Source organism: Mastomys coucha, unplaced genomic scaffold (assembly GCF_008632895.1).
Source record: "Mastomys coucha isolate ucsf_1 unplaced genomic scaffold, UCSF_Mcou_1 pScaffold3, whole genome shotgun sequence".
In the NCBI taxonomy this organism is placed as follows: Eukaryota; Metazoa; Chordata; class Mammalia; order Rodentia; family Muridae; genus Mastomys; species Mastomys coucha.
In genome coordinates this window covers 66,237,573-66,251,119 of record NW_022196909.1, presented here as the reverse complement: position 1 = coordinate 66,251,119, position 13,547 = coordinate 66,237,573, and the positions used below count along the sequence as shown (strand labels likewise).

The following is a 13,547-nucleotide window of genomic DNA, read 5'->3' as shown; positions in this document are numbered from 1 at the left end:
CTCCTCCCCTCCTTTCCTCTCCCCTCTCCTCCCCTCCCCTCTTCCTTCCCTCTCCTCTCCTCTCCTCTCTTCCCCTCTCCTTTCCTCTTCTAGTTGATGTTGTCTCCCTTCTCTGACTTTCACAACAAGGAGGGGAATGAATATTGTCATTCAAACTCAGAGTAAATTCCCAGGCAGATAAAAAGCTGCAGCAGAAAACTAAGGAAAAGGTGGTCCTAAGTGGCACACACAAACTAAATCCATGAGTGAAAGGTCTCCCTTTTGTGAGGGTTTATAATTTTTTTTTTAAATCAAGTAACTCTATTTCACTGTGTTTGCAAGTAAGTTAAGTAATATATTCAAGAATCTTTATAGGCCATAAAACAGCATCGTTACTCGTATCCAGCAAAGCTAACCTGATAGCCTTTCCGTAACCCTCAGCTAAGGCCAAAAGTGTGAACAGTGCTCATGCTGAGATAAAATAATATCTGAAGTGGTCAGTCCTACTTTGTTTCCTACTCTAGTGACCTAAATGGTCAAAGTATAGCCAATGCCAGGGGAGCCCCTTAGAGCCCCTGCTGAGTTTCGTGTGTCTAGCTTCTAGCTTCTATACTATTTCCTCCTGGGTTTGAATTGCTGTGGAGGAGTAGCTCTCTGATATTGGTACTGGTTAAGCCTTCTTAAAAGGCTGGAAACTCCGGGGAGTTCCCACAGCTACTTCTACTCTTGCCTCCCACCGCACACCCCTGTTAATCAGTAGCCAGGCACTTGTTCTATGTCACAGAACATTTTTCATCTGGGGCCTACCTTTGAAGTAAATGTAATGTTCCTGAATCTAAAGTCTAATTACCTTAGAAGCTCTTAGAATTTTACTACAGTAAGATGAGATGATAATAAATAGATAGATAAATAGATAGATAGATAGATAGATAGATAGATAGATAGATAGACAGACAGACAGACAGAAAGATACATAGACAGATAGATACATTGATGGTAGAGGATAGATGATTAATAGATGACAGATAGATAGATAGATAGATAGATAGATAGATAGATAGATAGATGATAAACACATATAGAGATTTGTCGATGACATCAAATAGTAGTCTTTTAAGAACAAATTTCTTTCTTGTGGCAGACAAACTCCTATGGACAAGCAATGATTTGATCCAAATAACTCTAAGGTTCATAAAAGGGAGAAGAAAGAAGAGGAAGAAGGAGAAGGAGAAGGAGAAGAAATTAATTATCTTCTATAGCTTATAAACTGGCTCTATTAGTTGCTTTTCTGTTGCTGTGCTGAAACACCATGATCAGCACAGTCTATAGAAGGAAGTTTCTTGGGCTGACAGTTCCAGAGGGTTAGGGTCCATCATGGAAGCAGATGGAAAGCAAAGCAGCAAGAGCTGGGAGCTCACACTTCAAACCACAAACAGGAAGCAGAGAGAGCAAACAATATGGCCGGCAGCCCTTAAACTCTAAAAGCCTGCCTCCAGGAATATACTTCCTCCACCAAGGCTGAACTTCCCAAATAGTGCCACCAACTGGGAACAAAATATTTCAAGCATCTCATTTAAACCACACGTCCCCAAACGAAGCTATTAGCTCATCACAGAGAGTAGCAAGTACTTGGTATGAAATATTTTTGCTGCTGAAGATGTGTTTAAAATCCTGAATCATAATCACAAGCCCCTTTTTGTGCATATACCATGATGTCACCAAATGATACATTCATTCTAAAAAAATAAAGTGGGGAGGGATCTGTTGGAGTCTCTAAAAAGTCTTCTGTCATTAAAAACAAACCAAGCAAACAAAACAAAAAGCCCTTAGCACTTTGACTCTTTGCTTCTCGGTCAGGGTCAGTAAAACGACAGGCAGAGAACCAGGCATGAAGGTACCAACCTAGAATCCTACTATCTGCAGGAAGGTGCTGCGGTAGAAGATTCTCGAGTTCCAGACAAGTTTTGGCTTCATAGTGAAGGCCTGTCAATAGACAAAGAAAGAAAGCAATACTGTGTGAGAGTTAGGACGTTGTCAGTAACAGCAAGCAGCAGGTGAGATAAAAAGCAGAGCTGAGCAACACAGACAGGAGGAGTGGGAACAGTGGTGAGAACAGAGCTGAGCAACACAGACAGGAGGAGTGGGAACAGCGGTGAGAACAGAGGAGTGGGAACAGTGGTGAGAACAGAGGCTGCTCTGCTGTTTTGTTTTGTTTTTTAATTGGATATTTTATTTGTTTACATTTCAAATGTTATCCCCTTTCCCAGTTTCCCCTCTGCAAATCTATCCCTCCCCCCAATCCTGCTTTTATAAGGGTGCTTCCCCACCTACCTACCCACTCTCATCTCACCACCCTAGCCTTCCTCTACACTGGGGCATCAAGCCTTCACAGGACCAAGGGCCTCCCCTCCCATTGACACCAGATAAGGCCCCTTCAGCTCCTTTCCTCAGTCCTTCCCATAAATCCTCCATTGGGGTCCCTGTGCTCAGTCCAATGGTTAGCTGTGGTTAGACCACATCTATATTGGTCAAGATCTGGCAGAGCCTCTCAGGAGACAGCTGTATCAGTCAGCAAGCACTTCTTGGCATCCACAATAGTGTCTGGGTTTGGTTTCTGCATGTGGGATGGATCTCCAGGTGGGGCAGTCTCTGGGTGGCCTTTCCTTCAGTCTCTGCTTTACTCTTTGTCCCTGTATTTCCTTTAGAAAGAAGCAATTCTAGGTTAAAATTTTGGAGATGGGTGGGTAGCCTCCCTCAACCTAGGGGTCATGCCTAACCTCTGGATATGGTCTCCACAGGTTGGTTCTCCCTCTCCTTTGTGGGGTATTTCATCTAATGTCATCCCGGTGGGGTCCTACAAGGCTCTTTCCTGACATCTGGGACTTTCTGGTTGCTACCCCCAGCTCCCCATCCCCCATTGCCATACACCTATGTTCAATTTCCTGATCCTCTGTACATCTCCTCTCATACCTGATTCTTCACCTTTTTCTCCTCCCCCTCTTCTCTTCCTCCCAAGTCCCTCCCACCCTCTACTTCCCTTGCTTAGTGACAGGTAGGTAGATCAATGGAATAGAATTGAAGACCCAGAAATGAATCCACAAACCTATGGTCATTTGATCTTTGACAAACAAGCTAAAACTATCCAGTGGAAAAAAGACAGCATTTTTAACAAATGGTGCTGGTTCAAATGGCAGTTAACATGTAGGAGAATGCAAATTGATCCATTATCTCCTTTTACAAAGCTCAAGTCCAAGTGGATCAAGGACCTCCACATAAAACCAGATACACTGAAACTAATAGAAGAGAAAGTGGGGAAGAGCTTTGAATACTTGGGTACAGGGGAAATTTTCCTAAGCAGAACACCAATGGCTTTTGCTCTAAGATCAACAATTGACCAATGGGACCTCATAAAATTGCAAAACTTCTGTAAGGCAAAGGGACACTGTCAATAGGACAAAATGGCAACGAACAGATTGGGAAAAGATCTTTACCAACCCTATGTCCGATAGAGGGCTAATATTAATATATACAAAGAACTCAAAAGTTAAACTCCAGAGAACCAAATAACCCCATTGAAAAATGGGAAACACAGCTAAACAGAGAATTCTCAACTGGGGAATACTGAATGGCTGAGAAGCACTTAAAGAAATGTTCAACATCCTTAGTCATCAGGGAAATGCAAATCAAAACAATCCTGAGATTCCACCACATACCAGTCAGAATGGCTAAGATCAAAAACTCAGGTGACAGCAGATGTTGGCAAGGATGTGGAGAAAGAGGAACACTCCTCCATTGCTGATGAGATCGCAAGCTAGTACAACCACTCTGGAAATCAGTCTGGCAGTTCCTCAGAAAATTGGACATACTATTACCTGAGGATCCAGCTATACCACTCCTGGGCATACACCCAAAAGATGCTCCAATGTGTAATAAGGATGCATGCTCCACTATGTTCATAGCAACCATATTTATAATTGCAAGAAGTTGAAAAGAACCCAGATGTCCCTCAACAGAAGAATGGATACAGAAAATGTGGTACAAATGGAATACTACTCAGCTATTAAAAACGACGACTTCATGAAATTCTCAGGCAAATGGATGGATCTAGAAAACATCATCCTGAGTGAGGTAACTCAGTCACAAAAGAACATCCATGGTATGCACTCACTGATGAGTGGGTATTAGGCAAAGAACATGGAATACCCATGATACAACTCATAGACCACAAGAAGCTCAAGAGGAAGACCAAAGAGTGGATACTTCTGCTGTTAACTACTACCATATATTCCCAGAGCTCTTTTCCTCCTCTGTATAGTGAATGTGCTGACTCTTTGACCTTTGAGAAACAATTGTGGTAGGGTATATAAAAATATTTTGGTCAGGCTTGTGAGAATCCAGGTAAAAGTCCTTGTTGCCAAAACCTGACAACCTGAGTTTGATCCCTAGAACACAGAGGAGAGATCCTCCTGCACAAGCTGGTCCTCTGTCTGTCACACATGCAGTGCGGCATACACACACACACACACACACACACACACACACACACACTCACACACACACACATACACACACACACACATACACACACACACATACACATACACACACACACACATGTACACACAAACACATACACACACACACACACATACACACACATACACACACACACACACACACACATACACATACACACACACACACACACACAGTACATGCAACCACAATAACAAATCAAAATTAAATTTGAAGTGTTTTATGAAGTAGAAGCAACAGAGAATGTGACGATTTGTCCATGATAAACAAACATGAAAAATGTTTGAAGCATTGTGAAGATTCAGGGCTATTCCAGGCCCCACACCAACACTGATCTGACCGTGAACCCCCCTTTGCCCTTCTTACTCTTGTTCCAGCTGCCCATAGCATCCCACCAGAAGGTATCTGCCCCCAACATTTTCAGTGACCTTTTATATAAAAATAGGGAGAAAGAAAATAGAAGAAGAAAGGAAATGGAGAGGAAATAGAGGCTGGAACTAGAGGAAACTCTAGAAGAAGCTTCCAGAACAACTGTGGGGACAAAGGGACTCCAATGAAACTAGGCAGCTGGCTTTAGACACTGTTCATTCCACAGTTCAAATACAAACTGGGATTCCTTTTTAGATCACTTTTGGCTTTGGAAATATGATTCTTAAACAAGATGTGATTTCCAGGCTGGGCCAGATGGATCCCTGGATTTATAAGGGTTATTAAGTATAGCTGGCTGAACTGAGGAGTGCTTATCAAGGTAGAAACAGAAATTATTTTATTTTTCTAACACTACCACCAACTGTATTCTGAAAACCCCTCTTCATATTCACACTGGTGACATCTTTAGCTGTAGCTAATCCTGGTGTCACAACTTTCAAGTCACCCCTCTATTTGGTTATAAAACAGTCCCACTCAGGCTGTAGGAAGGTAGTCCTTGTATGTTCGGTTCATTTTTAATGCAGAGAAGTCCAAGAGTCTGATCATCTACAGGAAATGTTATCTGATCTCTTTCCTACACTTTCTTTCCATTCTGTTTCTTCCAAAAGAGAAAGAAGAGGGGTTGTTTCCTCTTGAACTACTATAAAAAAAAAAGTGGCCGTCTTTTTGCTGGCCAAAAGCACTGGGGCTGTTCCTGGCTGGGGTGGTTGGTCTGTTCCTGGCCCATGTGTTTATATGCCTTAGTGAGCCCAATAGCAAGACCTATCCATCCCCACTAATAGGGACTCCATCCCCAACCCCTTCATGGCCCCCTGCTTATCTATTTCATCACTGATTTCAAGCAAATTCTTTCTAGTATGTGAGTGTCTTTGTCCCAGTCAGAAGAGGTCTCAAGACCACAAGGACTCCTTACTGTCATCAAACCTCTGTACTTCCAACTATAAAACCCAGAAACATCACTGAGAAATTAGAAATTCAAGGAAGTGCCCTGTTCCCTACCATTACCACTAAGCTATCTCCCTTCCTTGTTTCTAGCTTTTGGGGAGCACTGGGATAACCCACAACTTCCCAAACAAACAACTCAGATGTGTATCACGGTTCATTTGTGTTGCTATAACAACAACAGAAAGAAAAACAAAGGTTGGGTAATTTATAAATATAGAAACCCATTTCTCAAAGTTCATGAGACTATAAGATGCAAAAGTCAAGGCTCCAGGAGGATCAGGGAGTTGGAAAACACTGCTCTACATCTCCAGATGATGCCGTGAGACTGCCTGAAGGGAGGGGCACTGCTCACATGGCTGCAGGCACTGAAGGGCAGATAAGGCCCAAGCTAGTTTCCACCAGCATATATATATATATATATATATATATATATATATATATATATATATATATATATATATATATATATATATATATACATATATATACATATATATACACATATATATACGTGTATATATATGCTTTATTTTACGTGTATGTATGTGTATGTATATGTATGAGCACCATGTGTGTGTCTTGTATACACAGAGGTCAAAAGAGGGTGCCTGATACCTTGGAACTGGAGTTACCTGGGTCCTTCACAAGAGCAACAAGTGCTCTAAACCACAGAACCATCTTCCCAGCCCTGCTGTACCAAGTAAGGGAGAGTAGTGACTCTCTCATACAAGCATGACAAATATTGTTATGGTTACTTTACTATTGCTATGATAAGACACTATAATCAAGGAAATTTAAAAAAATATTAATTTGGGTATATGGTTTCAGGGGGTTAGAGGTTATGCTAATAACAAAAGAACATCTTGGTCTATGACACACCCCCTTGATCCTTCCCAAATAATTCTACCAACTGAGGATCAAATATGCAATTGTATAACCCTGTAGGAGCCATTCCCATCCAAACCATCAATAATATTAACTTATAGCATGAACTGTGGGGAATGATACACAGATTGAGGCTGCATCATTGAGCTCCAGCAAACTATAATGGCCACAATAGACAGCCAACCCTAGTTTTGCCATTTACAAACTGGGTATGCCAGCTTTCACCTATTGCTTCTAGCACCAAACCCATTCTTCCATCCTTCCACTATATGCCACAAAATAGGGGCTAATAATTTGAAAATGGTATTTCCAGACTCCCTTACCAAATGGTCAATCATTTCCTTCTACCTACAGTTTAAAGAAAGGAGATGAGATGCGACTTAGATTACCTGCTTTCAGCTCTCATTATTGTTAGTTGGGAGCAAAGTCTGTGATTCCAGTTTCTACACCCCGTGTGGCAGACATAATAACGACCTTGTTTGTTCCACCTTTACCATTGCAGTATCGGCTGATCTTGCTGTCTTTTGGCTGCCAGAAAATTAACTAAGACTTCCTGCCAAAATGGCTAATGGTACCTGCCAAAGCCCAGAGCTCCAGTCAGCTGTGCCTCCTGTGGTGGTTTGAATATGCTTGGCCCATAGAGTGGCACCATTAAGAGATATGGTATTGTTGGAATAGGTGTGGCTTTGTCACTGGGGGAGTGGGTTTTGAGATTCTTATCCTAGATGCCTGGAAGTGTGTCTTCTCCTAGCGGCCTTCAGAACAAGAGGTAGAACTCTCAGCTCCTCCAGCACCATGTCTGCCTGGATGCTGCCATGCTTCCCACCATAATGATAATTTCTGAACCAGTAAGCCAGCTCCAACTAAATGTTGTCCTTATAAGAGTTGCCTTGGTCATGGTGTCTGCTCACAGCAGTGAAACCCTAACTAAGACACCTCCCCAAAGAGAACCCAAGGTTTCCTCCCTCCCAGTTTCCTTCCAACGGCTAATCATTTGCCAAGTGATATTTTCTACCCCTAGCAAGCTTCAGGTTTCTGACAACTTCTTCACTTCTCTTCCCCAAAATTCTCAACTCCCACCCCAGTGATCCTTAATTAGTATATTTTGGGTATGGTTGGGCACTGGAATTTTTAAATACATAATTGTGCACCAAAGGTAAAAAATACATGGCAGAAAGGCATTTTGCAAATAATGAGAAAAGTATTATGCATCTCTATCCTCATCTTATGCCATCAGGTCACTAAGATCATCAGCACGTTTGCAAAAGCATTGACCACAGGGAAGGTAGAAGCAAGAACGGCCACATCATTAACCTTGAAAATCAGAAAGCACCTTTCGCAATTCCGCAGGTGCAGCACAAAGTCTGGCAACACACCAGGTACAAAGGAGGAAAAATGTTCCCCCTCATCATCGGGGTGCTTTCATTTCATTAGAGGAAGCAAGAGTAGCACTCACATAAAAAGTAAAAAACAATACACAGACAGCAAAAGCATAATTGGCATAAAAATGAAAAATGCAACAAGATAATTTGGGTTAATGCTGAGAACAATTCTCTCTGCTCCTGCATGCCGCCTCTGACAGGTGAACACACTGGCTTCCACCTATGGGCTGCAGAATCCTGTCAGAATCTCCAGGGTTAGGCTGGAGCAGTCCCAGGCTAACACAGTCTCAGTTAAAACTGAATAGCAAATAAACAGCAACTTTAAATGTTTAATGTTGCAGTACTTGTGGCACAACATACTAAAAGGTTTATCTGAAGTGTATCTGAAGTTCTTGTTTAACGGAATTGTACTGAAACTTATCAGTATTTCTTAAACCATATAACAAGCAAAAGAGATATTCTAACTCAGGGTTCTATGACCCCAAAGCCTTGCCTACTACAGTCTCTCATTTAAAAATGTTTGTTTGTTTTTAAAACACAGGTCACTCGCTACAAACCTATCCATCCTTAGAAAGCTACAGATGATGAAATTAGCATGATGGGTCTAGCCAAAAGTTTTGACTGCACTCTGACACAGGGTACCAACTTATCAGAGGAACAAAAGTTCCTTCTGGACTGACAATCCTACAGCTTTCATAAACATCAAGTCAATTTAAAAATACAGAGCTCTCGATGGGATCACAGCCCTACTAATTCAGTTGCCTGTTACTTATTCTATATTAATAATTCCATTCTATGGCAAGCCATCGGACAGAGACAGTTGATCTCATAAAATTTTAAAGTAAACCTGTTTCATTCCCAGGAGGGCACAGTGTGACAGAACAGATTATAGAAGATTGACAAGAAAATATTTGGGTAGCCAGGACATTGATGGGAGCAGAAGAAAAGATTTAAATGATTAACTTGGCATGAGGTGATACTTCTAAGAATGGTTGGCACAGAAAACTCGGTCAGTGAATAAGATGTCCCTCAACCCACCATCTAGGGAAACGAAACAAATCTAATGCTGTTTGACTTCATCACTTGCCTCCATTTAGATTTTCATTGGTGAATATTTTTCCTCACCATTACCAGACAGCATCATTGCCTAAAAATAGAGCTTATTATAAACTTGAAACACTAAAAACTTAGAAAGAGCAAGGTTGAGCTTTTATTTTTCAAGGAATTTTAGGGTCCTGGGGAAGTTTCTAGGTTTTTCTTAGCATGTTGTAACCAGTGTATTTAAGAAATCACCCAGCTCTTCAATCAGCCCCTCGATCCAGGACTGATGCACAGAGGACGTTGGGAAGTTGTCCTACAAGCAATTAAGAATGGAGTGATCACAGGGCGCTTCCATTGAGAATGAGTCCCATCTTGCACAAGAATTAGTTCTCTAGATATACCTTTCTTAGTTAGGACTTTTTGATGTGAAGAGACACCATGACCAAGGCAACTCTTATAAAGGAAAACATTTAAATGGGGCTGGCTTACAATTCGGAGGTTTAGTCCATTATCATCATGGTGGGAAGCATGGCAGTGTCCAGGTAGACTTGGGGCTCGAGAAGGAGCTGAGAGTTCTAAGTCTTGATCCATACACAGTAAAAGGAGACTGTGGGCCACACTGGACATAACTTGAGCATAGGAGACCTCGAAGCCTACCCCACAGTGATACACTTCCTCCAACAAGGCCATGCCTCCTAGTAATGCCACTCCCTATGGACCGAGCATTCAAACACATGACTCTATGAGGGCCATACCTAGATATACTATACTATGAAGACATTGGAGTTATTCTTCAAGGTAAATGACAGGTTCATAACCTTGGATTCTGAAAGTGTGTGTGTGCATGCACACACTCACACTCATCAGATGGTTGTGTGCAGTCCTGTCCCTCAAGGTGATTGTTTCAAAGTATACCCAAAGTATAACCTGAGAAGAGCCACTTGGTGACACTCTTCAGGCAGTTCTCACTGAAGACAGCAAGGGAGGCTACAGAAAGTAAAGCTAATAGTGATTTTTTTCTCACATTGTGCAAACAGCTGTCTGCCATAGAGAAACATGAAACCAAGGCAAACTGCATGGGGAAGGAGGGAGCACAGAGGGGAAGGATGGTAACTGGAAAAGACAGGAGTGGAGGAAACGGGATAAGAAAAGAAAGGAGGGGGCTGATGTTGAAATGTAAAATGAATAGATAAATAAATTAATTTTAAAAAAAAAGGAGAGGGGAAGAGAGTGGAAGGGAGGAGGTGGGAGGCGAGAGGAGAAGATGATGTCCCCAGGGTTAGTACCAGGACACCAAGAGCCAGTCCCTCAGTCCCTCAGTCCTCAAGGATTCTTCCCATTAACCCCTTCCTTACTTCCTTATTCTAACTATTTTGAGCTCTCTTTACCCTCCCCCAGAAGAATCCAGACTTCCACATTGAAAACAAAATGTAATTTCTACTTCATAAAAAGAAAATGTAAGGTATCAAAGCTTGTATTACATGGCTTTGCCATAACTAAAAGCAGTATCAGATTGATAATGTTACTCTCTACATTAAAGCCACTGCTTAGGGTACACCTTACCCATAGCAGGAACTTGACATGTCACTGAAAAAATGGTGACCAAGTCTATACGTGTGTCTATGAAGCAGAAATTTCACATGCACTACCCTTATTAAGTACGATGCACTCTTTTATTTTATATTCTATTTCATTTTTTCAAATGCTGTTTGTGGCCCACTAAATTCATTTCACCTCCCACTAAACTGATTTCAAAAGCCACTAGTGGGCTCAAATTTGTAACTGTTTATAAAAAAAAATGTACTATAGCCCCTTTCACAATATAGTGCTAATTAAATAATCCTTTTCCCCACTATAGATTTCCCTCAGGTGAAACTCTAGAATATGTAGATTTTCTTCTGTGCATATGTAAACTGCAAGTCATTCCTGCCTGCAGTGATCAGAGGAGGAGAGGAGTGTGGGAGAAAAAAGAAGGGAGGAAATGGATCAGAGCCTAAGGGCTGTACCTCACCACCAAGCCACGAGACACAAACAGGATCCTTCCCATAACAGGTCTGTTATGTCAACCTGACTTTACACATGCCCTGACATTCATCTCTAAGTGGCGCCCAAGTTTAACTTGCTTAATAGCTCATTGAAATGTTTTATGATTAGGCCAGGCATGGTGGCACACACCTTTACTCCCAGCACTCAGGAGGCAGAGGCAGGCAGATGTCTATGAGTTCAAGGCCAACCTGGACTACAAAGTGAGCTACCCAGAGCTATTACACAGAGAAACCATGTCCCAAAAAATGTGTGTATGTATATGTATGTACGATTATTACATATGTGGATATGTAAGACCTTGTTAAATATATATTATATGTAATAGTTATGTAGATGTAATCATACTATATAATATATAAGCAGATTATATATATACATATAATGTCTATTATATGTATACATATACATATATGTGTGTGGATATATATATATAAAATCTCATGTTAGAAAAGCAATAGCATGCATATGGAAGTCAAAAGGCAGCACCAAGGTTTGTTGCAGATGTCTCCTTCCACAGCTAGGTTCTGGGGATCCAAGGGCATCAGGCTTGTATCACTGTATTTTTATCCATCTCGTTGGTCTTAACTTTGATAAGACCTTTAAACCATTCAGACTTTAAACATAAAAGACATTATATGTTGAGCTGTGTTTTTGGTTTTCCCTTTTTCTCTTCTTTAAGAGGCATTATCATTATGGCAGTTACCAGATATTCAGGTCAAAAGACCTCACCCAATATCAGTTTCCTACTTCAGAATGTTTCCCAAATCTCACCAGGGATGTCGCTGGGAATGCCTAGAAACCTCACTTGCCACTGCCTTTTACCACAGCCTCCTGTACTCCCCAAGTTCAAATCCACCACTATCATCCAGCCTTGCAGTCAGCATAACCTTTGAAAACTAACTCCAACAGTGCCACTCCTCATTCGAATTCTTACAGAGTGTTCCACTTCACCTTAGGAAAAAGCCACCCACCATGTTCCCATGTCTCTAAATATGTCTCCAAATTTGCCTTCCTCGGTTCTCCTCCCAATTGTCCCTTCCCTGCACTTCTCCTACCTCAGGACATTTCTGCTTCTTGCTCCTTTTGCTGAAATATCCTTTCAGCAGACTTTCTTAGGCCCACAGTCTCCCTTCATACTTTGATGTCTTCCATTAAACCTTCTAGGCCAGCCCAATTAGCCCAACCCACCCAGGTTCCTCTATCACCTATGGTAACAACTGGTCTCGGTTGATGATGCTGTTTTATAAAGTGGTAGAAACTGTAGAAGGTAAAGTCTACCTGTAGGTGTGGGTCTTCCAAAGTTGTACCTGACCCCACTACCCCCTGTTCTTATCTTTTTTCTCTGGTCCCCATCCACCATAAGCCTAAAAACAAACAAACAAACAAATCTTCATTGTGTATTCCCTACCACTACATTCTGTTCAAGTGCACAGGGTCAAGCAACCATAGACAGAACTCCCTAAAACCATGAGCCAAGGTATATCCTTCCTCCAGTAAGTTCTTGTATGTTTAGCCACAGTAACACACACCAACTAACACAACCTGTTTTGTCATCCGGTGTTGCATTTTCTTCCATCTGAAATGATCTATGCATTTGTCTTGCTCATGATCTGTCTCCTCTGAAGGACCATAATCTGTGATTGCAGGCATTGACTGTGACTCTGAAGAAATCTCCACTCCAGCTGTTGATCAAGCAAGGTCGAGTTGACAACAGATTTTAGGAAAGGATCTAATGGCTGGGGAAAGACACAGTGACATGTTAGAAAGGAGAGAGAAAGACAGGGGATATTAAAACTTTGGGGTTTAGTTCTGAATACCAGGTCTTCAACGTAGGAGTCCCAGCAAAAAATTGAGGAAATGGTGATAGACCAGTTTAGGAACAGTAGACACAGGGAATGGAGGTTTTGATTTCTTTAAGAATAAATGGTTCTTTGATAACCTAGTCAAATAATAATATAAAAATATTTATTGCCACTCTGATAAGATCTGGATTACAAGTTGGCTATTTAATGTAAAGAAAAAATATCTTCAGATTGTGTAGCAACAAATGGTTTTTGCAAATTTATCTTTCTGGTTAAGGTCTCAGGGTTTTGTTTTGTTTTGTTTTGTTTTGTTTTGTTTTGTTTTCAAGACAGGGTTTCTCTGTGTAGCTCTGGATGTCCTAGAAATTGTTCTGTAGACCAGACTGGCCTCAATCTCAAAAATCCACCTGTTTCTATTTCCAAAATGCTGGGTTTAAAGGTGTGTGTCACCACAGCCTGGCTAAGGTCTCAGTTCTTAATACTGTTAAGGTATAAGCCCTGT

The 13,547-nt window shown here is 41.4% G+C and overlaps 1 long non-coding RNA gene across 1 annotated transcript in view; it reads right to left on the bottom strand.

The window, feature by feature from the left end:
- Nucleotides 1-12,951, bottom strand: part of LOC116075060 — a 42,990-nt gene extending 30,039 nt beyond the window's left edge. Inside the window, exons 1-2 of the long non-coding RNA XR_004112400.1 lie at nucleotides 12,786-12,951; nucleotides 1,882-1,962 (exon numbers count right to left, since the gene is read on the bottom strand). This is a non-coding gene — a long non-coding RNA (uncharacterized LOC116075060). The remainder of the gene's footprint in view (nucleotides 1-1,881; nucleotides 1,963-12,785) is intronic.
- Between the last annotated feature and the right edge of the window lie 596 nt (nucleotides 12,952-13,547).